This window comes from Coregonus clupeaformis, chromosome 15 (genome assembly GCF_020615455.1).
Source record: "Coregonus clupeaformis isolate EN_2021a chromosome 15, ASM2061545v1, whole genome shotgun sequence".
In the NCBI taxonomy this organism is placed as follows: Eukaryota; Metazoa; Chordata; class Actinopteri; order Salmoniformes; family Salmonidae; genus Coregonus; species Coregonus clupeaformis.
This window is the reverse complement of record NC_059206.1, coordinates 41501241-41511047: the sequence shown is the minus strand read 5'-3', so window position 1 is coordinate 41511047 and position 9807 is coordinate 41501241.

Genomic DNA, 9807 nt, shown 5'->3' with positions numbered 1-9807 from the left:
GGCGGGGCTAACGCAAATCTAGTCTGATCCATTGCTTTGGTCTGAAGTAGAGTAGGCCAACCTGGATAGAGACAATGGAGGATCTCCGTGAACTTTCCAGGGAGTTGGTTAGAGACATTTTAAACTTAGCAGAGGATGTAGAAGCAGGACCTGCTGACATTATCCGGAATTGATTTGTCTTGGCTTGATGCAGAGGGTAACCAATCAGGCGTTAGGTTCCGCCTACCAACTTTTGATGGGTCAGTTTGACAGTTTTAAGTAATTCAGGAAGCACTCCAACGCAGGACCATGAAATGTAAATGTAAATAGTGAAATTATTATATATGTATTTTACATAAAATGAATCGGTATTTGAATTAATTAATGACACATTTAATAACACATTTATGTATTTAATTCTAATTTGAATTAATTAATGACACATTTAAGTAATTATTTAATGGTGTATTTATTTATTTAATTGTGGCACTTTTAGTCCTCCATATTTACCGTGGTGGGAGTCTGACAATTACGCACGGCAGAAACACGGTCAATCTCCATCTCTACCCCTGACGCGGACAACCGATGTCCCAGGAAGGAGATGGACTCCTGAAAGAACAGACATTTCTCCGCCTTCGCATACAGGTCATGCTCCAACAGTCTACCAAGCACTCGACGCACCAGGGACACATGCTCGGCTCGTGTAGCGGAGTATATTAGAATGTCATCAATATATACCACAACACCCTGTCCATGCAAGTCCCCGAAAATCTCATCCACAAATGATTGGAAGACTGAAGGAGCATTCATTAACCCGTATGGCATGATGAGGTACTCATTGTGACCCGAGGTGGTACTGAATGCTGTCTTCCAATCATCTCCCTCCCTAATGCGCACCAGGTTGTACGCGCTCCTGAGATCGAATTTTGTGAAGAATCGCACCCCGTGTAATGACTCAGTCATACTAGCAATCAGAGGGAGAGGATAGCTGTATTTGATGGTGATCTGATTTAGACCACGGTAATCAATACACGGGCGTAAACCCACAGCCTTCTTCTTCACAAAAAAAGAAACTCGAGGACGCAGGGAAGTAGACGGCCGTATATACCCCTGTCTCAAAGATTCAGTCACGTAGGTCTCCATAGCGGCCCTCTCCTCCTGAGACAGAGGATACACGTGACTACGTGGAAGCGCAGCGCCTACCTGGAGGTCTATCGCACAATCCCCCTGTCGATGAGGTGGTAATTGAGTCGCCTTCTTCTTACTGAAGGCGAGAGCCAAATCGGCATACTCAGTTGGAATGTGCAAGGTGGGAACTTGGTTCGGGCTTTCCACCGTCGTTGCCCCTACGGAAACGCCTACACACCGCCCAGTACACTGATCAGACCATCCCTGGAGAGCTCTCTGCTGCCATGAAATGTTGGGGTCATGAGCTGTTAACCAGGGAAGCCCCAACACCACGGGAAACGCAGGAGAATCAATCAAATACAAACGTACTATCTCCTCATGACCCTCCTGCGTTTTCATCCGGAGAGGCACCTCCCTAATCAAACCTGACCCCAACGGGCAGCTATCTAGGGCATGAAAGGGGAAGGGCACATCAACAGGTACGATAGGAATCCCTAACTTATAGGTGAACTGGCGATCGATAAAATTCCCAGCTGCACCTGAATCTACTAGCGCCTTATGCTGGGAGTGAGGAGAAACCTCGGGAAATACCACTTTAATACACATATGATCAGCAGAGAGCTCTGGGTGAGTTGGGTGCCTACTCACCTGGAATGACTCATCAGTGCGTCGCCCACTGCCTCGATTCCTAGGAGACCCTCCCCAGCACCGACCAGCAGTATGTCCTCTGCGGCCACAGTTGGTGCAGGGGATGGCCTCCCTCCTGGTCTCCCTCCTGGTCTCCCTAGCACCATCACCCCCGAGCTCCATAGGGGTCGGCTCGGAAGTGCTGGGGGATGGAATGGACGGCCCCGAATTCGGATGTCCGCGGGTAGCCAACAGGGTATCCAGGCGAATCGACATGTCCACTAGTTGATCAAAGCTGAGGTTGGTGTCCCTGCAGGCCAATTCCCGACGCACGTCCTCCCTCAGGCTGCATCTGTAGTGGTCGATGAGGGCCCTCTCATTCCATCCCGTGTTGGCAGCTAGCGTCCGGAAGTCCAGCGCGAACTCCTGCGCGCTCCTCCTCCCCTGTCTAAGGTGGGATAGACGCTCACCCGCCGCTTTACCCTCTGGGGGATGATCGAATATTGCCCGGAAGCGGCGGGTGAACTCCGCATAGCTGACCGTAGCGGCGTCTATCCCACCCCATTCGGCGTTGGCCCACTCCAGCGCCTTGCCGGACAGACAGGAGATGAGGGCGGACACACTCTCGTATCCCGAGGACGCCGGGTGAATGGTTGCTAGGTAGAGTTCAACCTGGAGTAGGAAACCCTGACACCCGGCCACGGTGCCATCATAAGCCCTCGGGAGCGAGAGCCGAATCCCACTGGACTCCGAAGATGGAACGATGGGTATGGCTGATGGTGGTGGTATCGTAGGAGGAGGTGTGGGCAAACCTCCACTCTCCCATCGCCTCAAGGTGTCCATCACCCCTTGCATGGTGGTTCCCAGGTGCTGGATCATGGCCTCTTGGTGGATTACGCGCTCCTCCAGTGATCCACTTGGCACCGCCGATCCTGCTGACTCCATGAAGGTGTGTTATTCTGTCAGAATGCGACGGTGAAATGCGCTAGGCGAAGTCAAACGCAGGACACAGATTATACTGGAAAACGTACTTTACTCGAAAGTAACTAGAGTAGAAAAAACAATCTCTACATAAGGAGGAATAAACAACCCGCACACGAACACTGCCGATGACGAATACAATAACACACAACACACAATGAACGACAGAGGGTTAAATAGGGAATACAATACAACATAATGGGGAACAGGTGTACACAATCAGGACAAAACAAGTCAAACACCGAAACATAGATCGGTGGCAGCTAATACTCCGGGGACGACGAACGCCGAAGCCTGCCCGAGCAAGGAGGAGGAGCAGCCTCGGCTGATTCCGTGACAGTACCCCCCCCCTTGACGCGCGGCTCCAGCCATGCGCCGACCCCGGCCTCGGGGACGGCCAGGAGGACGCGGAGCAGGGCAAGTCGGATGACTCCGGTGGAGGTCCCTCAACATGGAGGGATCTAGAATGTCCCTCCTGGGGACCCAGCACCGTTCCTCCGGACCGTATCCCTCCCGCTCCACGAGATACTGCAGGCCCCCCGTCCGACGCCTCGAATTCAAGATGGAACGGACTGAGTACGCCGGAGCCACCTCGATGTCCAAAGGGGGCGGAGGAGCCTCTCGTACCTCACTCTCCTGGAGTGGACCAGCCACCACCGGCCTGAGGAGAGACACATGGAACGAGGGGTTAATGCGGTAAATAATGGGCAGTTGTAACCTATAACATACCTCGTTCAATCTCCTCAGGACTTTAAAGGGCCTCACAAACCGCCGACCCAGCTTCCGGCAGGGCAGGCGAAGGGGCAGGTTTCGGGGTCGAGAGCCAGACCCGGGTCTCCCGGTGCATACACCGGAGCCTCACTGCGGTGGCGATCGGGCGCTCGCCTTTTGCCGCCCTGATGGCCCGCTGCAGATGGACATGCGCAGCGGTCTAAGTTTCTTCCGAGCGCCGAAACCACTCGTCCACCGCAGTGGCTTCGGTCTGGCTCTGATGCCAAGGTGCCAGAACCGGCTGATAACCTAACACACACTGGAAAGGCGTAAGGTTAGTGGACGAATGGCGGAGGGAGTTTTGGGCTATCTCTGCCCAGGAATATATCCCGACCACTCCTCTTGCTGGTCCTGGCAATATGACCTCAGAAACCTACCCACATCCTGGTTAACTCTCTCCACCTGCCCATTACTCTCGGGGTGAAAACCTGAGGTAAGGCTAATTGAGACCCCCAGACGTTCCATAAATGCCCTCCAGACTTTAGAGGTGAACTGGGGACCCCGATCAGACACTATATCCTCAGGCACCCCATAGTGCCGGAAGACGTGTGTAAACAGGGCCTTAGCAGTTTGTAGGGCAGTAGGGAGACCTGGCAGGGGAATGAGACGGCAGGCTTTAGAAAACCGATCCACAACGACCAAGATCGTAGTGTTCCCCTGGGAGGGAGGAAGGTCCGTGACAAAATCCACCGATAGGTGAGACCACGGCCGTTGTGGACCGTGTAGGGGTTGTAACTTCCCCCTGGGCAGGTGTCTAGGTGCCTTACACTGGGCGCACACCGAGCAGGAGGAAACATAAACCCTCATGTCCTTAGCTAAGGTTGGCCACCAGTACTTCTCACTAAGGCAGTGCGCTGTCCGACCAATACCCGGATGACCAGAGGAGGGTGACGAGTGAGCCCAGTATATCAAACGGTCGCGAACCTCGAGCGGCACGTAACTCCGACCCTCCGGACACTGTGGAGGAGTAGGGTCGGAACGTAACACCTGCTTGATTTCCGCATCCACCTCCCACACCACCGGTGCCAATAAGCAAGACTCCGGGAGTATGGGAGTGGGCTCAATGGACCTCTCCTCTGTGTCATATAGTCGGGACAGGGCATCTGCCTTAGCGTTCTGGGACCCTGGTCTATAGGTGAGCTTAAATACAAAGCGGGAAAGAAACATTGACCACCTTGCCTGGTGAGGATTCAGCCTCCTCGCTGCCCGGATGTACTCCAGGTTATGATGGTCAGTCAGAATGGGAAAAGGGTGTTTAGCCCCTCAAGCCAATGTCTCCACACCTTCAGGGCTTGAACCACAGCCAGCAGCTCCCTATCCCCCACGTCATAATTGCGCTCCGCCGGAATGAGCTTCTTAGAATAGAAAGCACAGGGGCGGAGTTTAGGTGGCGTACCTGAGCGCTGAGACAGCACAGCGCCGATCCCAGCCTCGGAAGCGTCAACCTCCACCTGAAATGCCAAAGAGGGATCCGGATGCGCCAGCACCGGAGCCAAGGTAAACAAGTCCTTCAGACGTTTAAACACCCTGTCCGCCTCAGCTGACCACTGCAGGCGCACCGGACCCCCCTTTAGCAGAGAGGTAATGGGAGCCGCTACCTGTCCAAAGCCCCGGATAAACCTCCGGTAGTAATTGGCAAAACCCAAGAAGCGCTGCACCTCCTTTACCGTGGTGGGAGTCTGACAATTACGCACGGCAGAAACACGGTCAATCTCCATCTCTACCCCTGACGCGGACAACCGATGTCCCAGGAAGGAGATGGACTCCTGAAAGAACAGACATTTCTCCGCCTTCGCATACAGGTCATGCTCCAACAGTCTACCAAGCACTCGACGCACCAGGGACACATGCTCGGCTCGTGTAGCGGAGTATATTAGAATGTCATCAATATATACCACAACACCCTGTCCATGCAAGTCCCCGAAAATCTCATCCACAAATGATTGGAAGACTGAAGGAGCATTCATTAACCCGTATGGCATGATGAGGTACTCATTGTGACCCGAGGTGGTACTGAATGCTGTCTTCCAATCATCTCCCTCCCTAATGCGCACCAGGTTGTACGCGCTCCTGAGATCGAATTTTGTGAAGAATCGCACCCCGTGTAATGACTCAGTCATACTAGCAATCAGAGGGAGAGGATAGCTGTATTTGATGGTGATCTGATTTAGACCACGGTAATCAATACACGGGCGTAAACCCCCAGCCTTCTTCTTCACAAAAAAGAAACTTGAGGACGCAGGGGAAGTAGACGGCCGTATATACCCCTGTCTCAAAGATTCAGTCACGTAGGTCTCCATAGCGGCCCTCTCCTCCTGAGACAGAGGATACACGTGACTACGTGGAAGCGCAGCGCCTACCTGGAGGTCTATCGCACAATCCCCCTGTCGATGAGGTGGTAATTGAGTCGCCTTCTTCTTACTGAAGGCGAGAGCCAAATCGGCATACTCAGTTGGAATGTGCAAGGTGGGAACTTGGTTCGGGCTTTCCACCGTCGTTGCCCCTACGGAAACGCCTACACACCGCCCAGTACACTGATCAGATCATCCCTGGAGAGTTCTCTGCTGCCATGAAATGTTGGGGTCATGAGCTGTTAACCAGGGAAGCCCCAACACCACGGGAACGCAGGAGAATCAATCAAATACAAACGTACTATCTCCTCATGACCCTCCTGCGTTTTCATCCGGAGAGGCACCTCCCTAATCAAACCTGACCCCAACGGGCAGCTATCTAGGGCATGAAAGGGGAAGGGCACATCAACAGGTACGATAGGAATCCCTAACTTATAGGTGAACTGGCGATCGATAAAATTCCCAGCTGCACCTGAATCTACTAGCGCCTTATGCTGGGAGTGAGGAGAAACCTCGGGAAATACCACTTTAATACACATATGATCAGCAGAGAGCTCTGGGTGAGTTGGGTGCCTACTCACCTGGAATGACTCATCAGTGCGTCGCCCACTGCCTCGATTCCTAGGAGACCCTCCCCAGCACCGACCAGCAGTATGTCCTCTGCGGCCACAGTTGGTGCAGGGGACGGCCTCCCTCCTGGTCTCCCTCCTGGTCTCCCTAGCACCAGCACCCCCGAGCTCCATAGGGGTCGGCTCGGAAGTGCTGGGGGATGGAATGGACGGCCCCGAATCCGGACGTCCGCGGGTAGCCAACAGGGTATCCAGGCGAATCGACATGTCCACTAGTTGATCAAAGCTGAGGTTGGTGTCCCTGCAGGCCAATTCCCGACGCACGTCCTCCCTCAGGCTGCATCTGTAGTGGTCGATGAGGGCCCTCTCATTCCATCCCGTGTTGGCAGCTAGCGTCCGGAAGTCCAGCGCGAACTCCTGCGCGCTCCTCCTCCCCTGTCTAAGGTGGGATAGACGCTCACCCGCCGCTTTACCCTCTGGGGGATGATCGAATATTGCCCGGAAGCGGCGGGTGAACTCCGCATAGCTGACCGTAGCGGCGTCTATCCCACCCCATTCGGCGTTGGCCCACTCCAGCGCCTTGCCGGACAGACAGGAGATGAGGGCGGACACACTCTCGTATCCCGAGGACGCCGGGTGAATGGTTGCTAGGTAGAGTTCAACCTGGAGTAGGAAACCCTGACACCCGGCCACGGTGCCATCATAAGCCCTCGGGAGCGAGAGCCGAATCCCACTGGACTCCGAAGATGGAACGATGGGTATGGCTGATGGTGGTGGTATCGTAGGAGGAGGTGTGGGCAAACCTCCACTCTCCCATCGCCTCAAGGTGTCCATCACCCCTTGCATGGTGGTGCCCAGGTGCTGGATCATAGCCTCTTGGTGGATTACGCGCTCCTCCAGTGATCCACTTGGCACCGCCAATCCTGCTGACTCCATGAAGGTGTGTTATTCTGTCAGAATGCGACGGTGAAATGCGGTAGCCGAAGTCAAACACAGGACACAGATTATACTGGAAAACGTACTTTACTCGAAAGTAACTAGAGTAGAAAAAACAATCTCCACATAAGGAGGAATAAACAACCCGCACACGAACACTGCCGATGACGAATACAATAACACACAACACACAATGAACGACAGAGGGTTAAATAGGGAATACAATACAACATAATGGGGAACAGGTGTACACAATCAGGACAAAACAAGTCAAACACCGAAACATAGATCGGTGGCAGCTAGTACTCCGGGGACGACGAACGCCGAAGCCTGCCCGAGCAAGGAGGAGGAGCAGCCTCGGCTGATTCCATGACACATCTGTTGATTTGACCTCGAGATGCATTCCTCACTCCTCCCTAGTTCCGCAGCCGGCCTGCCTTATCAGAGACTAACAATTGCCTTTCACCTCTCTCCTCAGAAACATGGAACAGAATATGAAGCTTCTACTCTGTCTTTCCATATTCCTAGTTTCCATCTACCATTCATTGACCCAACATATACACTCCTTATACATATAAAGTAATTAATGTGTTCTAGTATTGTACCATGAATCAGTACATTTCAAGCTAGAGTCTAACAGTGGTTCGCATTGAGAGAAGAACTGTTGTCATTCACAATGGATGTAAAAATAATACAAAATTACTTGGTTGCCTTTCTTTGCAATGAATATAAAATATGTCTCCTTGCCTATGTAACAGAAATATTTGGGAAATTGAACGAACTGAACGCAAGCATACAGGGGAAATACAAAAACATTCTACAGATGAGTGACCGAATCAGTGGATTCAGAGGAAAAAAATATTATTGGAGAGAGAGTCTTTCAAAAGTTAACCATAACCCCTTCTGTCGGCTATGCATGTTTCTAACAGAAAACAGCATCAGTAAGTGTCCCACAAAAGTGATGACTGCTCACCTCCAATGCTTGGAAGAGCACTTTGGGACTGTCACACCCTGACTTATGGGACTCTAGTATGTTGAGTCAGGGTGTGGATATCTATGTTGTGTGTTTCTGTTTGGCCGGGTGTGATTCCCAATCAGAGGCAGCTGTCTCTCATTGTCTCTGATTGGGGATCATACTTAGGCAGCCTATTGGCATTCATTAGTTGTGGGATCTTGTTCCGTGAGTAGGCTTGTTTTGTGTTTAGCCTTAGGACTTCACGTTTCGTTGGTTTGTTGTTTTGTTAGTGTGTTTATCGGTGAAATAAACATCTACGCATTTCACGCTGCGCCTTGGTCTGACCCGTCCTTAAACAAACGTGACAGAAGATCCCACCAAACACGGACCAAGCAGCATGCCCAGGAGCAGACAGCCTGGACATGGGAGGAGATCCTGGACGGAAAGGGATCCTGGACATGGGAGGAGATTCAGGCTTAGAGAGTAGCAATGGCAACGCAGAAGGCGCCGGCCGAGGAAGAAGCCCGAGAGTCAAGCTGCACTCGTGGGGCTCAGGGAGGAGTCCTCACGGGATGAGGACTGGGCGCGGAGAGTGAAAGACTGGTACAGTCAGAGATCTCTAACGTCAGTTCCCAGTCCGGTACACCTCGTGCCTACGTCTCGCACCAAGCCAGTGGTGTGTGTCGCTAGCCCGGTACGGCACGTTCCTGCTCCCCGCACCAAGCCAGTGGTGTGTGTGTCCAGTCCGGCCCGGCCCGTTCCTGCTCCTTGCACCAGAGTAGTGGTGCGTGTCCCCAGTCCGGTCTGGCCCGTTCCTGTTCCTCGCACCAAGCCAGTGGTGTATGTTCCCAGTCCGGCCCGGCCCGTTCCTTCTCCCCGCACCAAGCCAGTGGTGCGTGTCGCCAGCCCGGTACGCCCCGTACCTGCTCCCCGCACCAAGCTAGTGGTGCGTGTCACCAGCCCGGTACGCCCCGTACCTGCTCCCCGCACCAAGCCAGTGGTGCGTGTTCCCAGTCCGGCCCGGCCCGTTCCTGCTCCCCGCACCAAGCCAATGGTGCATGTTCCCAGTCCGGCCTGGCATGTTCCTGCTCCCCGCACCAAGCCAGTGGTGCGTGTTCCCAGTCTGGCCCGGCCCTTTCCTGCTCCCTGCACCAAGCCAGTGGTGCGTGTTCCCAGTCCGGCCCGGCCCTGTACCTGCTCCCCGCACCAAGCTAGTGGTGCGTGTCGCCAGCCCGGTACGCCCGGTACCTGCTCCCCGCACCAAGCCAGTGGTGCGTGTTCCCAGTCCGGCCCGGCCCGTTCCTTCTCCCCGCACCAAGCCAGTGGTGTTTGTTCCCAGTCTGGCCCGGCCCTTTCCTGCTCCCTGCACCAAGCCAGTGGTGCGTGTTCCCAGTCCGGCCCGTTCCTGCTCCCCGCACCAAGGCAATGGTGCATGTTCCCAGTCCGGCCCGGCATGTTCCTGCTCCTCGCACCAGACCAGTGGTGCGTGTTCCCAGTCCAGTACGGCCCG